We start from the raw sequence: 6000 nt of genomic DNA, 5'->3' as shown, positions 1-6000 counted from the left end.
AGTATCCTGGCAGCCATTAAGGGCTGTGAGTCTAAATAGAAGCACATTGCAGGAGAAAGGCCTGCTATTAATGATGGTATGTTAAAAGCAAATGAGCAAAGCCAGTGTAAGAGCCTTCAGAATATATACTGCCGTATATGGTTGTGAGAGATTATGTTACAAGAAAGAGTCTGTGGGAGAAGCAATGATCCCTTGCCTGCCCCTGGTGTGTTACTGGTACCTAGAATATTCACAACAGGCCTGTATAACCTAGCTTGAACAAACTCAGAGCTTGGTATATGATGACCAGTGATGGGCGAAATTGGGGCGGAAAATTTTAGAATTTTTGCGCCGGTTTCGAGATTCGCCGGAGTCGAGTTGCGGGAATTCGCCACTAATTCGCGCCTGTCGAATAAATTCGCCCATCACTAATGATGACTGATGATAAGAGTTCTGTGATTCACTTTAGGTAATTGTTTTTTTTTTTTTTGTTTTGTTCTGTCCCTTATATATCCTCAACTTATGTTTGCACTGATAAGTGGGAAAGTTACAGTACTAATGCAAAGGCATTATTAATAAACAATCACAGAATAGCACAATGTATTCATTACCCTAATCAGGTGCTTTACTATAACAATGTATGAAAAACACCCCAAAACATGTAATATGGCAGTTCTCAGTTATGCATGAAAACAAATATGCAGATAAGAAAGCACCGATAAGACTTACACATTTGCCTGCTTCTGTGGAACTATAGGAAAGTTTCGCAAGGGTTCTGTGTTTTAAATAGGGATGTAGCGAACGTCGCGAACCCCATAGACTTCAATGGGAAGGCGAATTTTAAAAGCTAGAAAAGACATTTCTGGCCAGAAAAATTATTTTAAAGTTGTTTAAAGGGTGCAACGACCTGGACAGTGGCATGCCAGAGGGGGATCAAGGGCAAAAATGTTTCTAAAAAATACATTGTTGACACAGCGCTGCGTTTTGTGCTGTAAAGGGCAGAAATCACACTACGTCACTCAGGTGATGTTTCTGGACACGGAATGTGAAAAAGCTCACACAGCTAGGTGGCACTTGGTTAAAGACTGGGCAAACAATGCCTGCAAGGGCAACGTATACAGTAGTGGATACGGAATATATTATTGCTGCTGTAAAAACATCACGCAGGTGATGTTTACGGACACGGAATTATTATTGGATGGAGCAAGCAAGCATATGCTTAAATTATAAGAACATGTACCAAACAAGAGCGATTTTTTTGAAAATGTATCTCTAGCAACAACTTGTAAAGTAAAGAAGTTTCAAAGGTTAAAACATCCCATTTAAACACAATATATAAAAACATTTCTACAGAAGATATTGCAACATTACTTTCTATACTCTGAGAAACAAGCCTGGATAAAAACAGGGCTCCCGGAGGGTGTTATGGACCATATGGGGTGCTAAATACTCCCATTCAGCAGTTTTTATATTTGTTAATGAGTTCCCAAACTTTACTGCACAAATTAGCAACCGTGAAAGAAATTCAACAGTGAAAGAAAACAGCAGACTGAAATCTAAACCAGAATGAATCTACCCAGTGTTGGGGAGCAGCAGAAGCAGAAGTATCTGCTAGTTTGCCACTGTCTCACTGGGGAAATCAGCCTGCAATCGCCTCAAGCATGCATCGGCCAGGTTTTGGGGGGGCAAAAAATGCTTTGGATCACTTCCAGTTAAAGTGTCTCTCAGTTAAGATACTAAACTTGATCTAAGTGATCAAAAAATAGATAATGACATTCAACCTACATTACAATAAAAAAGGCAGCTGCCTTTCCATAAATCATGAACTCTAGGACCCAGTGGCATCCTACCTGGTCTCCCACTAGGATACACCTGTTTGACTGAGGAATAAGTTACCTTGAGGCCACGCCCTCTCTAGGCAGGTAATTTGTGTTTTGGTCTTTATTCCTCTGCACCCTGTGAGTGCCACACCCTCCTCCTCACATCATCAGATCATGTCTTAAATGAGTTTAGTGTGGTTACAGTCAGGAGCAGCAGTGACAGGGTTATAGGCTGCTGCTACTAAAGGCAAGTGTCACCTTTTTCCTAATTAATTTTCCTTGTCTGCAGCTCAATATTTGAGATTCACACACTTCTCATCATCCATCATTTTGGGGCCCTTGCTTCAGCCAATGCCATCAGATCAGCAGGAAAGGTAAGATGGGACCTGTCTAATGCTGGGACCTATAAACTGTGCCATGGTTTAACCCTGTGGTGTCTGGCTGAATTCTACTCTCTTGCTTTGTATGACTCCGGATAGAGATGGATTTTGAGTCTGACATAACAGTGTACAGTTTCCATAGAATAATGAGTTGTTAGTATTGTAGTGCAGGTATGACATGCTGCCTGACACCCGGAATCAGCTGCAACTGTTCTGGATTGTGCCAGTCCTACCAGCATAAAGTGTCCTCTGAATGTTATTTACGCTAATGATAGGCTGTGATAGTAGAACTACAGCTCCCAGCTCTCTCAACTCCTGACACCCATTGGTTTTTAGTAAGAAGATGGGATGGCGTTGTATTTCAACAGCAGCATCAGTCAGAACCGTGACAGTTAAGGTTTGCTGCAGCCTTGATAGACTCATTATTTACAGTAAGGCTAGAATAAAAGGCAAGGGATAATTTATTTATATAAGTAGCTGTGTAAGTTGTTTAAACAATTAAAAAAGAAATATACTGCTGTGGGTTGCATTGTTAGACACTTCATTGGGCATTTTCGTTATAGTTAACAGCCAACAAAAGGGACTGTCATCTTGTTTGGTTTGTGAAGAGCTGGATCTACAGTTGCTTTTCCATGGAGAATTCCATGGAGGGAGCGAACCCAAATTGGCGAACGTCGCGCGACGTTCGCGAACATTCGGCGAACGCGAACAGTCGATGTTCGCGCGAACAAGTTCGCAGGCGAACAGTCCGCGACATCCCTAGTTTTAAATATATCCATTGCAGCTCCAGAGAGCATCCCATTGTCAAGCCCATTCTGGGGAGTTGTAATATACTCTGCCAATTTACCAACTGAATATATACAATACAGCCCCATGTTACTTGAATAATTTGTGAATTGTCCAGCCAGAAAGCTTTGTTATTTTATGATTGAATTGTGTCCTCCCCACTTTTTTGTCTGTTTGTTTTTGCCACTCACAACCTCCTACACTTTAGCAATGTGTTTATTTCAGATTAGCAAAAAAGTGGTCACAGCCTTATGCACCCCTGACTAATGATTTAAAAATTTTGGTGAGCACAACTTTCCCTTTCTTTCTATTGTTTATACAGGAGAAGTGGCCAGCTACCATCCTTCCCAGCTACAGTCAGGTGATCCCAGTGGTGGCCAATAAAAGGACAACAACTTGGGAGTTTTAACCTTGAAAGCAAACAAGTTACCTAAGCCTCTGTGCAAAATGTATAACAAAGCAGTAGAGTTGTTAATCAATCAGAAGAAAGTGAGTGGAGGACTGGCCAGACAAGGACGACTTTATATAGTTGACCAGCTTGAATATATTACAATATATGGACAGACAATCCCTGTTTTGTTTAGTAGTTTAATGCGCAAAATGTCTCAATGTCCTTAATATATTTATAATGAATGGAGTGCAGAGGACCTTATGTATCTGTCTGTATTTATCTCAGATTTCAACCGTTAACTACTAGGAGCTCCAAAGCTTTGGAAATAACTTTGGAAAATTGCTATTTATGATAAACTTAGGCAAATGTATCTATCTCTCACATGTATGGAATTGATTTTGAGAGATTGCTCACACATTGTTTAAATTCCTTGTTGCGGAGATGGAGCAAACCCTTAGAATAATAATAATAATAATAACGCTGAGAACGACCACTTGGACAGCTCTCAAGCTTTGTCATAATACTGATGATCATTTAATATATCCCCAAGAAGGCAGTAGAGATGTGGTGTCTCTTTTTTTCTCTAGTGCTTGTCTCAGAATTTCTTTTCTTAAAATAATTTCTTTAAAATAAAAGAATCCAAATTCATTTGGGGGTTTTGATGACATATAACTAAAACAGATGAGGCACAATGCCCTAACTAATATAAAAAATAAACCACAATTCCTTATTGCACCCTTTTCCACTGTAGAGAAGACGCAACAAGAAACAACTTTCAATTAGTATAATAATAACAATAATAATAATAATTCATAATAATATGCTTGCAGAAATAAATCTGTTGCAAATATGAAATACAACTAAATGGGGGAACATGCATTTTTTATTTAAAATACAATCTATTATTTTCTTCCATTCCAGTTTTTTTTATAGATGGCACAAATTGCATTACAATGTTCCTTGTATTCATTATTTCCTTGTGGACACAAAATGAAAGATATTAGGGAGTCAACTTGCATGAATGCAAAACAGATTACCCAAGCAGCTGCTAACAATAGGCACACAAGCACGCACAGGTGAATTATCTAGTTTAGATTGTTGCTGTTGTTAACTATTTATTATGGACTTTTGTCAAGAAAGTTTTGCCTTTAAAAAAGTGTAAAAGGTACATCATTTAAATATTACAGCCACAGCTATAAAAACAGAAGTTGTAACTATATATTATCTGGAGAGAAGCAGATGGTCTGCCTTAGCCTTCTAGATTTCTAGAACGTCTAGATTCTAGACCTCTAGATTGTCCTTACCTTGCCATGTTGCCCTAATTGCTCATAACAGATCACAACATAAAATCAAACTTTTAAAAAATCGTGAATTATTCGGAATTTATTAAACCCAGAGGATGGAAAAGTCAGAATCAGAAAATCCGGCATCTCAGACCTGTCGAGGTTGCATATAAGTCAATGGGAGAAGTGCCAATGATTTTTTGATGTGCGTTGGGTTTTGTGCAATACCCCAAAGTTTTCGGGTGAAAAAACCAAAAATGGTGAAAATCGGATAAAAATCCCCCAAAAAAACCTGTGAAAATCAGATTTTTTCTGCGAAGCAAATTTTCTGCAAAATGTTATAATAAGTAAGCGTAAAAAACCCAAGCGGACTTGAACGGAGTTTGTAGCAGAAAATATTGAGATAAATTCAGACTTTGATAAACACCCCTCTAAATAAAAAAAATATTATTAGAAGAAGTGTAAGTTTTTAACATTCATAAGGATACGGAGAAAAGGAAACATATTTTATAATTAATGAGCAAAAAAGCAAGACAATGACATTTGTGGGGTATAAGATCATGGCAGGCATTTGTGAACAGTAGAATATTTTCAGCCTTTCTACACAATTTGCCTCTTTTTGTTCAAACTGATCTGTTAGTGCCTAAGCAAACAAATAGAAAAAACAAGAAACAAAGTTAGCATATTTATATACAAAATATGTTGTAATTCAGGCATAATAAGATATTGTCACTACTTCACTTTTTAGCTCCTTACATTTTTATACAATGTTTTTCTACTATTGGTCACCTTTATGTACTCATTTTACCTCAACCTATAAGTTATCATCTCCAACAGCAACGCGCATGTGCATTTTCATTTATGATGAGTTATTATGAAACAGCTAGGAGCTCATCTATTTATTTTTGAGTTGCAATTTTGCTATGGTTTGCAGCAAAATTCAACTGTATGGGTTTTCTTTATTCCCAACTGCATTTTTTTCCTGTAATCTTGGCAATTTTTATGAAGGATTTAGGAAGGATTTTACAGTTCCTATTTGTAGGCTTTTCTGTAGATTATCTTGGCTTTATGTTATAAAAGGCAGTACGTTTACCCAGGAGCAGTAACCCATAGCAACTGATCAGTAGGTAGGATTTACTGGTCACCTGTTTAAAAGCAAGCTTCTAATATGTTCCTAGGAGTTATAGCTCCCGGGCAAACTTAGTGCCTTTTATTACATATGGAGGAATTACTCATTACTGAGTGAATTTATTAATATGCCTTATATTTTAGCTCTACCTTTTTTGTACAAAATACAATCCCTGTTGCAATTTTCAATTATTTTCTCTTGTACTTAGGCTATTTTCTTTTCTTTTTTTTTT

At 37.6% G+C, this 6000-nt stretch overlaps 1 pseudogene; it reads right to left on the bottom strand.

Moving 5' to 3' along the window:
- Positions 1-5108: 5108 nt before the first annotated feature.
- LOC108717405 overlaps positions 5109-6000 on the bottom strand; it is an 86916-nt pseudogene continuing 86024 nt past the window's right edge.

Source organism: Xenopus laevis, chromosome 5S (genome assembly GCF_017654675.1).
Source record: "Xenopus laevis strain J_2021 chromosome 5S, Xenopus_laevis_v10.1, whole genome shotgun sequence".
NCBI lineage: Eukaryota > Metazoa > Chordata > Amphibia > Anura > Pipidae > Xenopus > Xenopus laevis.
This window is presented reverse-complemented; position numbering and strand designations above follow the sequence as displayed.